The sequence below is a fragment of the Schistocerca cancellata genome, chromosome 8 (genome assembly GCF_023864275.1).
Source record: "Schistocerca cancellata isolate TAMUIC-IGC-003103 chromosome 8, iqSchCanc2.1, whole genome shotgun sequence".
Lineage (NCBI taxonomy): Eukaryota > Metazoa > Arthropoda > Insecta > Orthoptera > Acrididae > Schistocerca > Schistocerca cancellata.
In genome coordinates this window covers 600,225,116-600,242,857 of record NC_064633.1, presented here as the reverse complement: position 1 = coordinate 600,242,857, position 17,742 = coordinate 600,225,116, and the positions used below count along the sequence as shown (strand labels likewise).

General features: G+C 43.2%; 1 protein-coding gene across 1 annotated transcript in view; it reads left to right on the top strand.

Moving 5' to 3' along the window:
- LOC126095705 (neurobeachin-like) overlaps nt 1-17,742 on the top strand; it is a 294,661-nt gene that overhangs the window by 111,201 nt on the left and 165,718 nt on the right. The window lies entirely within an intron of this gene.

The following is a 17,742-nucleotide window of genomic DNA, read 5'->3' as shown; positions in this document are numbered from 1 at the left end:
CATAGCATAGTGAGTCTGCTAAAAGTTTACGAGATGAATACATACGTCGTCCACGTTCCAGAGCTATGCCACTAGAAACTTTCAAAAAGATATCCAGGGTTATTCGAGTTGATGGCCGTGAGACAAGACTAGAAACACGTGAACAAGGCAAGTTTGCACCTGTAAGGAATTTGTGGAAGAAATGGTGTAGAGATACTACATAAATTATACTATCACAATATTTTTGGCACGGTAGACGAACAACTTGTATTTATGGGAAACTACCCTTTCCGACTGTATATACCTAGTAAACCGGCAAAGTAAGAATGAAGTTTAGGGTACTTTGTGACAAAGAAACAAGTTATGTGTGGAATATTCAGCCATATGCTGGGTGGGAAATGACCAGGTAGTGCCCCTCAAAAGAACTGAGGTGTAAGGGCTGCAACTGACTTGTCTTGTGCCTTGAAAGGTCATAACATCACCTGCGACAACTTTTTCGCATGCTGCGAGCTTGGACAAATGCTAAAGAAGAGAAATACCACAATGATTGGAACTTTGCAAGAAAACAAGCCTTCCATCCCACCAAAACTATTGCAGACCAGGGTGATTCGTAATTACACACCAACATTTGATTTTACAAAGGACACAACCCATATAAAAACAAATGTATTATTGTGCAAAGCACTCAGAACCACGATTCAAGAGTCAGTGACGGCACCAAGAGAAAACATCTAATTATTTTAGGTAATAACGCTACGAAAGGAGCTGTGGACACACAAGACAAGGTTGTTGTGAATTATACAGTAAATAGGAACACAACCAGATGGCCTATTGTTGTATTCTCAGATATTATCGACATATCTGCCTATTACTCTTACGTGCTGTACAAGGCAACTAACTTACAATAGAAACCACCCTACAGCGAAGAAGACTACTCCTAGAAACTCTTGTTGAGTAACTAATTAAGGGGGTATTAAGAGAGATCTTCCAAGAGGAAAGGCCGTAAGAGAAACTGTAAAGAGAACAGCATAGTTTGAATACGCACCCTCCAAATCGGAAAAAACTGATGCTAGGAACAAAAAGAGAACAACAGCGCTGATACTGTAACGCCATCTCACAATGACCCCACTTGTAGGAAACGCGTCATGCTAATTTTACTCGTTTTCTACCTCGGATGCGTCAGCTTGATACATCAGCCAATGCCTACAGGGCCTGCAGTCTTTGCGATCGCGTGTTGGCGGGAGAAAAAGGACTGTCCGTATGCCTTCCTACGCGGCTTAATCCATCCTGTTTTCGTGACCCCTACGCGAGCTATACGATGGAAGCTGGAAAATTGTTTGTAAAGTCTTTGTCGCACACCTGTTATCTAATTTCACGCTAGAGAGTTCCACAAGAACAGAGTCGTCTTTCTTCCAATGTTTCGCATTCCTTGGGGTATCTCCGTTACACTTTCGTATGGGTTGTACTAGCCTGTTAAGTTTCTAACAGTTCAACTCTGAATTCGTTCGTTGTTTCCTACCATGCCCATTTTATAAGAACCGCTAGGAACGGACGCACTATCGACTTGTGTCCTGCTTCCTTCACAGATGCACACCACTTTCCCAGTATCTTCCCTACAATTCTGTCCTCTATTAGGCTTCCCAACTAAGGATTTTACGTGTGCGTTCCATTTCATCAAGCTTCGTAGTATGTGACTGGCCTCAGAAGTTTGCCACTAATCTAGTAATCGGATACTATCAGGTTCTGCTCTCTCTGCTGTGTTCATTATCGTATGTTTATCTCATTTCAAGAGAGTTGCCTTTCATTTTACCCAGTGGTAACATTGGCTCTGTCGTTCTACATTTACTTACGATCTTGGTTGCCAAGTAGTCAGCTCTGAAATTGAGGATATGACACGTTTCCTTGGTCCATCGCAACAGCTCCTCGGACAGGTGCTACACCATATGGCAGCAGTCAACGTGTTTACTACAAAAATGTGTTGATTCGAACTGCAATCTACGCTCATTTGTATTCACTGTTTTCGAGATAAGCCTGTTTAGCCACCGAGCGATGCGGTCGTCGTTCTGTTTAATAGGAGTGGGATCCAAATCCCATCCAGGCGAGCAGAGTTAGACATTCCGTGGCATACAGAGATCGACTGAGGTAATTGCTGGTATGGTTCCTTTGAAGAGGATACAGCAGATTTTCTTCGCTATTCTTCTTCTGTTCGAGCTTATGCTCCGACTTTATAGTCTAAATTGGTTGGCATCTGACGTTTAAGGTCCGAAGCTGCGAAGCTATCGCTACAAATACTGTCTGCAGGTATTTTGCCGCTTTCCGCAGAGGTAGAAAATGATTTAAAGTCTTTACCTCCTACAAAAACCGCGTAAAAATCCTGAAATTAATTTGTGACGTAGCTCTCTATAGTATCTCTTAACATGTCCAAAATCTGTTCCTAATTCCGTTTAGGGCCGGTGGTAATTTTTGTTTCTCAAACGCAAAATACTTTTCATTTTTTCGATTACGAAAATGCCACTTTCTTAATGGGTCTTCCCAAAGTTTCATATCACATCGGGTATGCCATAGATAAGCATCGGAAAAACGGCGTTTTTGTTTTAAATTTTCTCAGTATTTAATTCGTATCAAACTGAATTTCCTACGTTCTATCAAATTCACTTAAACTTCTGCTGTAAATCTGTCTAATGTGTCTCGACCTGTCAAAAATCTGTACTTAATTTTAAATGTGGCAAGTGTTACTTTTTTCTAGAAGAGGCGGAATTTTCGAGTCGGGAAAAGTTTTGTGCTCGGGAACTGGCAGGCGCAGTGGTTTGCACCGCGGGAGTGGACTCTGCCAGTAGTCTGGTTGGCGTGTGTGCTGCTGGCGCTGGCGGGAGCAGTCCACGCCGTTCGCTGTTAAATGCCACGGGACGTTGGCCCTCATTTTCACTGGCTGTGATGCCGCTGCACGTGGAAATTAGTTTGCCTGGGTTGCCACAACCACTCGTGCCCAGTTCTGCACGATACTTATTATTTTTCTTTTCCTCTGTAACGAGAAATGATCCTTGGTACTTTAGACGAGTATCTCGACGAATTATATCTACATCTACATCTACATCTACATCTACATCCATACTCCGCAAGCCACCTGACGGTGAGTGGCGGAGGGTACCTTGAGTACCTCTATCGGTTCTCCCTTCTATTCCAGTCTCGAATTGTTCGTGGAAAGAAGGATTGTCGGTATGCTTCTGTGTGGGCTCTAATCTCTCTGATTTTATCCTCATGGTCTCTTCGCGAGATATACGTAGGAGGGAGCAATATACTGCTTGACTCTTCGGTGAAGGTATGTTCTCGAAACTTTGACAAAAGCCCGTACCGAGCTACTGAGCGTCTCTCCTGCAGAGTCTTCCACTGGAGTTTATCTATCATCTCCGTAACGCTTTCGCGATTACTGAATGATCCTGTAACGAAGCGCGCTGCTCTCCGTTGGATCTTCTCTATATCTTCTATCAACCCTATCTGGTACGGATCCCACACTGCTGAGCAGTATTCAAGCAGTGGGCGAACAAGCGTACTGTAACCTACTTCCTTTGTTTTCGGATTGCATTTCCTTAGGATTCTTCCAATGAATCTCAGTCTGGCATCTGCTTTACCGACGATCAACATTATATGATCATTCCATTTTAAATCACTCCTAATGCGTACTCCCAGATAATTTATGGTATTAACTGCTTCCAGTTGCTGACCTGCTATTTTGTAGCTAAATGATAAAGGATCTATCTTTCTGTGTATTCGCAGCACATTACACTTGTCTACATTGAGATTCAATTGCCATTCCCTGCACCATGCGTCAATTCGCTGCAGATCCTCCTGCATTTCAGTGCAATTTTCCATTGTTACAACCTCTCGATACACCACAGCATTATCCGCAAAAAGCCTCAGTGAACTTCCGATGTCATCCACCAGGTCATTTATGTATATTGTGAATAGCAACGGTCCTATGACACTCCACTGTGGCACACCTGAAATCACTCTTACTTCGGAGGACTTCTCTCCATTGAGAATGACATGCTGCGTCCTGTTATCTAGGAACTCCTCAATCCAATCACACAATTGGTCTGATAGTCCATATGCTCTTACTTTGTTCATTAAACGACTGTGGGGAACTGTATCGAACGCCTTGCGGAAGTCAAGAAACACGGCATCTACCTGTGAACCCGTGTCTATGGCCCTCTGAGTCTCGTGGACGAATAGCGCGAGCTGGGTTTCACATGACCGTCTTTTTCGAAACCCATGCTGATTCCTACAGAGTAGATTTCTAGTCTCCAGAAAAGTCATTATACTCGAACACAATACGTGTTCCAAAATTCTACAACTGATCGACGTTAGAGATATAGGTCTATAGTTCTGTACATCTGTTCGACGTCCCTTCTTGAAAACGGGGATGACCTGTGCCCTTTTCCAATCCTTTGGAACGCTACGCTCTTCTAGAGACCTACGGTACACCGCTGCAAGAAGGGGGGCAAGTTCCTTCGCGTACTCTGTGTAAAATTGAACTGGTATCCCATCAGGTCCAGAGGCCTTTCCTCTTTTGAGCGATTTTAATTGTTTCTCTATCCCTCTGTCGTCTATTTCGATATCTACCATTTTGTCATCTGTGCGACAATCTAGAGAAGGAACTACAGTGCAATCTTCCTCTGTGAAACAACTTTGGAAAAAGACATTTAGTATTTCGGCCTTTAGTCCGTCATCCTCTGTTTCAGTACCATCTCGGTCACAGAGTGTCTGGACATTTTGTTTTGATCCACCTACCGCTTTGACATAAGACCAAAATTTCTTAGGATTTTCTGCCAAGTCAGTACATAGAACTTTACTTTCGAATTCATTGGACGCCTCTCGCATAGCCCTCCTCACACTACATTTCGCTTCGCGTAATTTTTGTTTGTCTGCAAGGCTTTGGCTATGTTTATGTTTGCTGTGAAGTTCCCTTTGCTTCCGCAGCAGTTTTCTAACTCGGTTGTTGTACCACGGTGGCTCTTTTCCATCTCTTACGATCTTGCTTGGCACATACTCATCTAACGCATTATGTACGACGGTTTTGAACTTTGTCCACTTATCCTCAACACTATCTGTACTTGAGACAAAACTTTTGTGTTGAGCCGTCAGGGACTCTGAAATCTGCTTTTTGTCACTTTTTCTAAACAGAAAAATCTTCCTACCCTTTTTAATATTCCTATTTACGGCTGAAATCATCGATGCCGTAACCGCTTTATGATCGCTGATTCCCTGTTCTGCATTAACTTTTTCAAATAGTTCGGGTCTGTTTGTCACCAGAAGATCTAATATGTTATCGCCACGGGTCGGTTCTCTGTTTAACTGCTCAAGGTAGTTTTCAGATAAAGCACTTACAAAAATTTCACTGGATTCTTTGTCCCTGCCACCCGTCTGAGTCTCCCAGTCTATATCCGGCAAATTAAAACCTCCACCCAGAACTATAACATGGTGGGGAAATCTACTCGAAATATTTTCCAAATTATCCTTCAGGTGCTCAGCCACAACAACTGCTGAGCCAGGGGGCCTATGGAGACATCCAATTACCATGTCTGAGCCTGCTTTAACCGTGACCTTCACCCAAATCATTTCACATTTCGGATCTCCGTCAATTTCCCGTTCTGTGGTCTCGAGTTCACTCCAGGAACTGCAACAGGCCAGTTACTTCATCGCATGACTGCATCAGATCTGCCGCACTGCCTCCAGTGTGTCATACGAATCGGCATCAAGCGCAACGAATTTTTTTGAAAATTAAGTGTGAAGATTAGATTTCGGAAAAGCAAAGAGCAGCCGAGTAAATACTGCCCTAGAATCACCACTGCATGCGTTCGTGGTGAAGTGTTAGGCGTTCTCGCCTGCCAATGTGGAGATTCCGTGTTAATGTGCGAGTGAGCGCTATAGATTTTTCTGTTGTGGAAAGGTCTGAACGCTCCAAGCCAGATGACAGTCCACTTGATAAGCTAAACCGACCAGTGAAACGCGGAACGGGCGCCAAATTAACCTGAGACTCACACAACAATTATTTATAACCAGCCCCTGCATGTTACTGTCGGACTTTAAAGGTGCCTTAATATGTTTAGGAAAGATTTTGCCTTGATTATACACAGTTTTCATCTTTTTTGACCCAAACATGTTTCACCGATGTTTAACCGTCATCAGTGGACTCCATTTATTTTTGCAAATAATAATAAATAATAAATAAATAATCTTTATGTATCTGTCTTGTCATCTGCAATGCAGTGCAGTTTGTCAGGTGGAAGAAATCCGAACTGTGAACTGGTGTTCCTACGCCCGTGTTCCCGGGTTCAATTCCCGGCGGGGTCAGGGATTTTCTCTGCCTCGTGATGACTGGGTGTTGTGTGTTGTCCTTAGGTTAGTTAGGTTTAAGTAGTTGTAAGTTCTAGGGGACTGATGACCATAGATGTTAAGTCCCATAGTGCTCAGAGCCATTTGAACCATTTGTGAACTGGTGTGTGGATACATGTAGGAAAGCGGTGGTGGTGGTGACACTCTCTCCCGAGCCAAGTGGTACGCACGTTATTCCTGTCTGAGAAGACTTACATACACTCAAGCGCGAAAGAAGGGGGCGGGGAAATGATCGTGCGGTTCATGACCCTCCCCCAAACAATATTTTATTAACGGTATTTATATTTTTACGTAACTTAGATTCCAAATATTTCTGCTAACTTTCGAACATTATAGTAACTTGAAAACTGGATTGGCTTGTAGCCGGACTAGCTAGAACCGCTGAAAGCATTACAGCAAAAGAAAAAAAAAAGAAAAGAAAAAGAAAAAAGACGCCCATTCACTGATTAGCCATACCTACGGTCAACAACAGACCTGACGTGGTTCGTCATTTCACTGGTGGAAACCACAGGAAGTTGTGCATGGCGAGGCGGCATGGGGATGACGTTTCACTATGGAAAACATAAAAATAAAAAGAAGTTAGGAGGACATAACTGAAAGATACAGTTTTTTCCCCCTGTTCACCGATCACATACTCGTAATCCGCAGGCGGGTGTTCACCACTTCTATTGTATACCGTCTAAATTAAGATGATGTTATAGTTGTGAAAGTCTGTCGCTATTAACTTTGTTAGATGATTGCATAACACAAGTATTTCCCAACTTTATGTGCGTATACGTTTCTAGTTATATACGTCTCTCACAACGGGAGGGCACGGCTTTGGAAATTCAGACTGGAATGAGGCTTGGTTGGCTTGTATGTAGTTTACTTAAAGGATGTTATCGTGTAGCTTGCAGTAAAAGACATCGGGCAGCCAATTCTCAGAAAAAAAGTTTCATTTACCCACACATTATATACTAGTTCGCTGAACGACTGAACTCGTGTAAAAGTAGCTCATGCTTGATTTTTAATCTGCTGATCTGGGTTCAATCCCAGCTTCCGCCAATCTTTTTTTCTTTAGTAATAATAATAAGGATATTTAAATAAAATAACCAGAACTATAGTAAATGAAATCATCAATAATTTCATTTTATATGCGACACAACTGTTTGTTAGACCTAATGAATCGAATTAAAATCAATATTGTATTTTAAAATAATTAAATGAAACTGTAACTGCATTTATCAGGAATCATGTGGAAGAATAAAAATAATCTTCTTTATATTAAAACTGTATAACATTTTTTGTACAAGAACTTGGAGTTACTATTACTTAACTATTTTAAAATACAATATTAATCGTAACTCATTTCATTTGGTCAAACAAACAATTGCGTCACATATAAAATAAAATCATTTATGATTTCATTTAAGATAAGTTTTGGTTATTTTATGTAAAAATCCTTCTAATTATTACTGAACAAAAAAAGATTGGCGGAAGCTGCGATTGAACCTGGATCAGCAGATTAAAAATAAAGCGTGCTGCCAATAAGGTATTTTTACATAAGCTCAGGCATTGATTAAACTAGCATATTAAGTGCGGGTAAAACTATGAAATCTTTTTTCTGGGAATTGGCTGGCCAATGCATTTTACTACTACTAGAGGATAACATCATTTAGGTAAACTACAAGCCAGCCGAAAGTGATTCCAATCTGAATTTCCCAAGCCGTGCCCTCTCCTTGCCAGTTGGGATTTGTTGGAAGTTATGCTGAAGCGGTGTACTTAGCACTGATGATGTGAACAAATTATTATTATTTTTATATTAAAACATTTTATACATTTTATCGTTATAACTTATCATTATTGAAATCTAAGTTGTCTAAAGCTCATTAATACTAGGTGTGACGGCAAGTCATATTTGGGATAGGAGACAATAACAAAGTACGACCTCTGCCCTCGTCCCCCCTCGCCACAGAACCGAACCCCGTGCACGCGCCTGCGTGACGCACCACACTGTGCGAGCGGTAAACCTTGAATTGGAGCAGTGACGTCAGCGTACGGCCCTTCAAGCAGGGATAACGTCAGCAGCGTCATCGTCGCTGCACCTTCCTCACAGATGTCTTCGCAGTAGTTCGTGGTGCCTCTGATAGTGGCGAAACATCAGCGGAACTTGTGTAGGTGGAAAAATGTAGAAAATTGTGTTTGGTCATGTCGGAACCCATTCAAAACATACTCCCTACTAACAGTGTTCTGTTTGTCAGTAATATTGTCATCTTTCCGATAGTGTAATTTCCAGCCCCATCTTTTATGAGCGTTAAAATTTTCTTCCACGTACTGATTGAAAACACATATGGATACTTGAGTAAGAAGCTGTTAATTTACATAAGTGATTGCTACGTGTTGTGCCGCGCTACTGACGAATGATTTACGCAATGCTTTACGTTTTTTGTCACTGCCTTTAAAGAGAAAACTAAAAGAAGTTGTGCAGCTCTTACAAGTACAGCGGTGGAGCTGGAAGGTGTCCAGGATTTCAGTTTAAATACTCTGTAAATACTTGTGTTTTCTGTGTTTAGCAGTTTCACAGTTTCATTTGCCGGCTTCAGAGATGTGACAGATTCTGACATGGGAATTTATATTTCGCTTTGAAGTCCGAACTCTCCCGGCCAAGATTCCGTTTTTCTTGGAACCACCTGTACGGGAACGCTTGGCGTTGCGCCATTCGGACAAAGATAACGCATGCTACCGGTTCACAGATTCCCAGAACTGGATTGTGCATGCCTAGAACGGGTAACGATTTCCTGTTACGGAGGAAATGCATTCCGACTTGGGGACGTACTTTACTGTGATGCGAACGATAAATTAAATGTCAACAGGACAGACACAGCCGTGTCTTTCCTTAGCTACGTGCTTTAGTTAGAAAAGAGAAATCTGTGTGGGAGGGGGGGGGTCTGTTCATACTTCCGATTTATCCGTCAAGTTCCCAGAATGTCGTAATTGCTTGATACCAGAGAATGTCCTGTGACAGTCAAAAAGAAATCTTCTTACAAGGGAACCTCCCCATCGCACCCCCCTCAGATTTAGTTATAAGTTGGCACGGTAGATAGGCCTTGAAAAACTGAACACAGGTCAATCGAGAAAACAGGAAGAACTTGTGTGGAACTATGAAAAAATAAGCAAAATATACAAACTGAGTAGTCCATGCGCAAGATAAGTAACGCTAGGGATAGTACGACCTCATGAGTGCCGTGGTCTCGTGGTTAGCGCGAGCAGTTGAGAAATGAGAGGTCCTTGGTTCAAGTCTTCCCTCGAGTAAATATTTTACTTTCTTTATTTTCGCAAAGTTATGATCTGTCCGTTCGTTCATTGACGTTTCTGTTCACTGTAATAAGTTCAGTGTCTGTGTTTTGCGACCGCACCGCAAAACCGTGCGATTAATAGACGAAAGGACGTGCCTCTCCAATGGGAACCGAAAACATTTGATCGCAAGGTCATAGGTCGACCGATTCCTCCACAGATAAACACGTCTGATATATTCTATACGACACTGGTGACGGTATGTGCGTCACATGACAGGAATATGTTCTCGACCCACCTAACTTGTACACTTGGCAAATGCGTAAAAAGATTCTTCTACCTTGCCCGATTTAGGTTTTTCTTGTGGATGTGATAATCACTCCCAAAAAAGTGATGAAAACAGAAGAGTTTGTCACATAAACTGCAACAAATGAATGCAACAGTTTCCCAGTCGCACAGTTTTCCCTGTGCTCTGTCAAAACATATGTTTTTAACGTTTTCAAATTTTTCCGTGTGGAGACCGTCAAATCCTGCATATGCCCAAGCAAATCTGAACATGTCCTGGAATTTTGGAGAGCGAAGATGATTATGTGTGAGTGCCTGAACTTTGATAATTGTCTGAAAATAAAAAAATAAACTTTTCGCTCGAGGGAAGAATTGAACCAAGGACCTCTCATCCCGCAGCTGCTCACGCTAACCACGAGACCACGGCGCTCTTTAGCCCACAATTTCCTTGATGTTGCTTATTGTGCGGATGGACTACTCAGTTTGTATATTTTTCTTATTTTTTTCATAGTTCCACACAACTTCTCCCTGTTTTCTCGATTGATCTGTGTTCAGTTTTTCAAGGCCTATCCACTGTGTCAAATTATAACTAAATCTGAGGGGGGTGCGATGGCGAGGTTCCCTTGTTAGGATCTGGTGATCCGAAAAACGTCGCAAAATTAGTTAGCAGCCGTCGGTGCTTTGAACTTTACTCTTCCTTCCTACCTTTCCGATGTTTAGGCCTACCTTTTGTAACATCTCAATTACAGAAACCCTAATAAACAACCCTTTGTGGTAAAAGAAGTAGGAAAATTAGTCCTCATGACAGTGACGGCAGCTACTGACGACAAAATTTACACTTGTGATAATTTGATCAACAGGAATGTCATGTGAATAATAATATTTATCATGAAATAGAGACTGAATGAAAGAATGTGATAGGATACGCAACAAAAACATCAAAGGAAGAATTGCAAAATAATTAATAACGAAGGTTGAAGCCCAGATGGTAAATTGGCCAAAGATAACATTTACCATTGAAGAGAGTTGTAGCCACATCGAAAAGGAAGTTCGATGTGACTACAATGTAATTCGGAAATGGAAATGTTAGCTTCAGTTGCTATCTAGTCGCTCTCTAGTACTATTGCGATAGTAGCATTCATGCAAGCGCTACCAAATTGTTTTAAGCTAATCGGAAGTTTGAAAGTTTTGCGATATAGACTGAAGTATTATTCAGAAGTCATACTAAAGCAAAGTCATCTTTACCGTTAGCAATGTAACGGGATACGAAAATTGACGACGAAATTAAATCGTGTGAGATTTGTGATAGGTCTTAGCCTTCGTGATACTGAATAAGCACGAACATTGAAGGACGTTGAAAAAGAAAGATCGCCGATATAAGAACAATTATTAGCCTCGAGTAGGTAACAGACAAACGCAAACACGAAGAACGTACAATGCGCCGAATTGTCAGAAGTTGTCGTCAACGACAGGATTACTGATGCAAACGGAAGCAATTCCCTGAGTGAGAAATCGGTATGCGTGCTCAGCGTAGGGACAATTAATTACAAGGAACAATGAAATTGGATTCAAACTTTAATTCTTCGTGTCGTGAATAGACATTATCATGTGTGTTAGTGACAATTAATTGACTATTAGAATATTGTGAAGTGAAAAGTGAATTCATGGTTATTTAACAGTGAACAGTTATCGATTTGTCACAAGATTACGATGCATTTTGAATATTGCTTAAGTATATGTTATCTCTGGAATTACGTTGTGTGGTTATTGAAAACACGTCGTAGCGACGTTTTGACGACGGAATAACAATTTATTAACTTAACATCCTCGCAATTCCATAATGTGGCTACGGCTCTAGTGATGAATTTATCTAACCGGGCATAATGAAAAGAAGAACTACAGTTAGCCAGTTCGCGCAAGCTGAAAGTCTGTCGCGGACTCACAACAAAAGAAAACGTGGTCATCATTTCAGATCAAGGGAGCCATCGCGTCATCGAGTGGTGCAATTGCCGCGTTTATCGGTGAAGAAGCAAGGGCCTCTCACACATTCTAACGCGCTGCTCTATCGAAATGTTGACATTAATCACGAAAGACGGTATCTGAAATGTGACCAAACCACGCGAGGAGTTTGTGTTTTTCTACTAGTTACAGGGTGGCGTTGTCGTGAGCGACGGACGCCGTTCCACGTCATCCCGACTGGAACAACCATCACCACTGAGTCGTGTCGCAGACGCCACACTTTACACTTTTCGCTACCGCATGGGGATTACAGCTGCAAGATTACAGCTATCTTTCTCAGATAGCCAATTACGGAGGTTTTCCTGGAAAGGCTTGGCGTTACATTATTGATAAACAGCTTGTCGTAAGGTGACTGTTTAACTTCTCCCTGCGTAATTAATGAAGAAATAAACTTCCTAACAGATTAAAACTGTGTGCCGGACCGAGACTCGAACACGGGACCTTTGCCTTTTGCGGGCAAGTGCTCTACCATCTGAGCTACCGAAGCACGACTCACGCCCCGTCCTCACAGCTTTACTTCTGTCAGTATCTCCTCTCCTACCTTCCAAACATTACAGAAGCTCTGCTGCGAACCTTGCAGAACTAGCACTCCTGAAAGAAAGGATATTGCGGAGACAGAATGAAATTTTCACTCTGCAGCGGAGTGTGCGCTGATACGAAACTTCCTGGCAGATTAAAACTGTGTGAGCACTTGCCCGCGAAAGGCGAAGGTCCCGAGTTCGAGTCTCGGTCTCGCACACAGTTTTAATCTGCCAGGAAGTTTCATATCAGCGCAAACTCCGCTGCAGAGTGGAAATCTCGTTCTGGAATGAAGAAATAGTTGATGGGTGAACGACGAGGCGTCAGCTCTGTGGCATTCAGTTCGTCAGCGCACATGATGATGTCCGCCGCTCGTGGTCTCGCGGTAGCGTTCTCGCTTCCCGAGCACGGGGTCCCGGGTTCGATTCCCGGCGGGGTCAGGGATTTTCACCTGCCTCCAGATGACTGGGTGTTTGTGTTGTCCTCATCATTTCATCATCATCCAGGAAAGTGGCGAAATTGGACTGAGCAAAGATTGGGTAATTGTACGGGCTCTGATAACCACGCCGTTGAGCGCCCCACAAACCAAACATCATCATCATCATCACATGATGATGGCAACGTGGTCGTTTGCCGAAATGTTGTGGCCGTTGGACACTGACATCCGGCCGCTCGCCCGTGAACTATTTCGTCAGTTTGTCGTAAGGTCACATTTAAAGGAACGATAATTGATAAAACCTCTCATTTATTTAGGTGACAGTTTTCCTTTACTGGCGCAGGCGTTATTCCTGGTGTGTTGGCAGAAGAGCCAACACCGTGGTGCTAGAGGAGGCCAAAATGCACGCGTTAGGCTCACGCAGACTGGCGTGAGGTCTGGAACATTACAATGTAATTAATATAGCAAATAAAGTACGTAGTTGATGTAATACTTAACTTTATTCCATAATTGGTGAACATCGGTCTGACGGTACAGGCTTTATAAGATAACCAGCAAAAGATAAATGGCGCCTTGCTAGGTCGTAGCAAATGACGTAGCTGAAGGCTATGCTAACTATCGTCTCGGCAAATGAGAGCGTATTTGTCAGTGTAGCTTCGCTAGCAAAGTCGGCTGTACAACTGGGGCGAGTGCTAGGACGTCTCTCTAGACGTGCCGTGTGGCGGCGCTCGGTCTGCATTCACTGACAGTGGCGACACGCGGGTTCGACGTATACTAGCGGACCGCGGCCGATTTAAAGGCTACCACCTAGCAAGCGTGGTGTCTGGCGGTGACACCACAATTCCCAACAAGGAGTGGCGTTTTTCACGATGATAATGTTCCCAGTCAGACGGCCAGAAATATCTGGTCATAACTGATGATGAGTGCAATGAAATAACTGTCTATAGCTTATCTACGTATATTCTCAGCAAGTCACTATGCAGTGCTTGGCGGAGAATATGTGGTGCAAATATTGTCGATTTTATGTGTGATTCTCATGGGCATAATAATAATAATAAATAATAATAATCTCATACCCATGCCTCACGATCCCTACGCAAGATATACCACGATGACAACAGCATCATCACACAGTCTTCCTCGAATACTTGATCTCTAAATATACCAAAAAGTGTTGCGCAAGTACTGCTTTCTCCAAGAATCTCTCTTAAGTTCCTCAATATTTCTGTTACGCTTTGCTATAGGCTTTCCCGGCCAGTTGCGGACCTCGCAGCGCATCTGTGAATGCCTTAGACATCTGTTGCCTACCTGACAAGGCTCTAAACACCAGAACAGTACTCTAGAATTGTTCGTAATAGCGTCTTGTGTACAGTTTCTATTGCAGATGCGCCGCATTTCCCAGAACGCTTCCAAGAAATCTGTCTTCTATTCAGTTTCCCTAATGCCTGTTTTACGTGATCGTCTCACTTCATATCACTATCTAGCATTGCTACTAAATACTTAACACTATGTGACGTGCTCAAGAACTTCGCCATTAACCTTGTACTAAGATACATCGGTTTCTTTCTCCTTGCTGCGGGAAGTATCTAACATTTAACGACAGCTACAGAGAGTTGCCATCCATTCATTACACTTAGTGTAAATTCTTTCCAAGTCTTTCTGCATTTCCTTACCATCATCCAGCGATGATACTTTACTGTAGACAACAGCGTCGTCAGCGAACACCCTTATTGTGCTAGTGATCCTATCTGATAAAATCGAGCCGTTGGAAAGCCAGTAATGGCGCCTTATCTTCCCTGTACATCTCTTAAGCAACTGGAACAGTTTGCTTCTACGAGAAGTGGTATACAATTCCACTGTCTTTCGTTCAGCAGTTACAGGCATCGATCACCAGGCTATCTGTGCTGCTTTGGGTATCGCAGGGGTCCTGGTGAGTTTTTTGTCGATGTTCATTTCTTTGTAGGCGACGCCTGTATACACACAGCAATAAAATTTTTGCATCATCCCGATATGCCGTGCAGGTGTGTTGCTATTGTGACTGTTCCTGTACCGATCGGAAGATTACTCCTCACTTTCTTTGTAAACATAAACACAGTTACCGCGAGCGCTACCTAGGGGTAGAACGCCGCACTCGAGTGGATTGCGGCATTAAAGATAAAAGTATAGCATCATAAGGGATACATTATGTAAGTCTGTGAAACAGTAGGGTGGACATCTATGATCCCACGTAGGACATTAGTGACGAATGACCGGGTCCGCATCGTCACATTACTCTCAGAAAGCTTGTCAGCCAGCGATGATGCCCGACGTGTGCACCGGAGTCAAAGACATGTGGTGCAGACATGAAATCGGTTCCAATTGACACGTAGTCTAGAGGACTTACACCTCACAGGCTGTCCACGTTCGACAGGTGCACTGGAAGATCGATGTTTACGTTTATTGAGTCAAGTGAACCGTGGACTGAGTAATCCAGAACTGAATTCTGGATTCGAAGAGGCTGCAGGATGTCATGTATCGCGTCAAACTGTTGGGAGACGATTGCATAATGCGAATCTCCATTCCCGACGGCCATGGCGAACACCACCTCGTTCACAACAGCGTCATGGACTTCGTTAGAGACGGGCATGAAATCGGCAGAATGGACGCCCTAGGATTGGCGTCGAGTGTTTGTTTATGGACAAAACTCGACTCTGTTGTCAGACACTGATAATCTCGGTAATATAGAACGCCATTAACAAAGTGTCCAACGTGTGCAACAGGCAGTGGTGGAGTGATGTTCTGGGGCGGCATTACATGCGGCCACCGTACACCTCTCGTGGTTGCAGCGCACGATCTCACTACTCCATGGTACAGGGGACGAGATGCTGTAACCAATAGCGGTACCGTATCGCCAACATTTTGGTGACAGCTCCCAATCTAACACCTGTGGGACCGATTGAAACGAACTGGTTTTGGACGTCAACAACGGCCACGTACTCTGCCTGACGCACGCAGAATCGCCTTTGAAGCGTGGGACAATTTGGACCAGGGTTGCCTTGATGAACTGATCTATGGTAGGCTACGACGAATTCAAGTCTGCATTGGAGCAACTCCCCATGGGTAACGGACGATTTTGTCGTTACACACATGTTTGATTTTTCGATTTGGTGATCTCGACACAATACAAATGAATGTATACGCATGCTTCAGAGCCAGTTTTTGTTTTCTGTGCCCTAAATTTCGAAATTTCGGGGTAGCCGCGCGGTCTAGGGCGCCTTGCCACGATCCGTGCGGTTTTTCCCGTCGGAGGTTCGAGTCCTCACTCGGGCATGGGTGAGTGTGTTGTCCTTAGCGAAAGTTAGTTTAAGTTAGATTAAGTAGCGCGTAAGCTTAGGGACCGATGACCTCAGCAGTTTGGTCCCATAAGACCTTATCACAAATTTTCAAAATAAGGGGGTGATATTAAACGTTTGTTAATTTGTGTATGTCCCTGCAGAATCTTACTACATATTTATACGTGAGTAAACTATCACCTGACTTGTGGAAAATGTGACAATACCTATTTTTAACACACGGCGACAGAAGCATTTTCAATAGTTAGGGCGAACAACACTGCAACTATTATTCACGTTATCAATGCCTTCGATTGGCAGCCGGAAAGACCCAAAGTGCAGTTTTACACTTTCCCTGTGCTTCACCGTGTGGACAACCGATTCCTGTGCCTGCTGTTCTTCTAACGGTGCTACCTCCTCATTTCAAGGACCATTTGCACTGGGACTGGGGCAGTCGCATTTCACGCTCTTTGCCGTCGCATCCCATTAAAATGCCAGGATCAAGATGTGCTGCCCCAATTCTGTCTCGTCAGGCAGCTTGTGAAGATATCTTTTCACGCACGAGAGCTTGAACTACATCCACATGACAAGACAGAAGTAATGTACCAATTCACTGATAGAGGACACGGAATAAGAACTTACTATTAGATCTCGAGCAGCTATACGGATACTATTCGCAAACCTTCAGTCACTTTTGTATCGTAATTACGTCACTAACGAGACTACGGAGAAAATGAAGTGTTTGCTACAGAGAAATATTTTCTCAACAATTCAATTAAGATATTTTTAATCACATTCTTACATTATCGATGCAGTTCCAGAAATCAGTGCTTTACAAAAATGACTACAGAATCTATTGTTGTTTCCTCGCCAGCTATTTCATCCGTCGAAAGTGTGTTTTAAGCCTTGCAATGCTGTCTGCTTTTCGAGGGGAGTACGCTGTGTGGTGGGATGCGATTTCATCGCCTTCGTCTCAGCCGTCAGCACATTCTGTAATGACGTCGTCGACGGGACGTTAATCCCTGACCTTCCGTTTATCACCATCGGCAGCACAAATATAATGCTGCACCCTTCACGTGATCATCACAGTTTCCCCGCATCTCGTGGTCGTGCGGTAGCGTTCTCGCTTCCCACGCCCGGGTTCCCGGGTTCGATTCCCGGCGGGGTCAGGGATTTTCTCTGCCTCGTGATGGCTGGGTGTTGTGTGCTGTCCTTAGGTTAGTTAGGTTTAAGTAGTTCTGAGTTCTAGGGGACTGATGACCATAGCTGTTAAGTCCCATAGTGCTCAGAGCCATTTGAACCATTTGAACCATCACAGTTTCGCTGACCAAGTACAGCTGAACCACAACATTCATACTTTGCAGAGGGCATGTAACAATGAACGAATACCTTTTGTGTAATTTACATTGCACTTCCCATCCGACAAGCTGTATGATTTCTTTCTTTGTAGTATCTGACTGAAAAATGTGACATGTAATACATGTGAAGTCTTCCAATGTTTCTTTGTACAAGCCCACAACGTAGGTA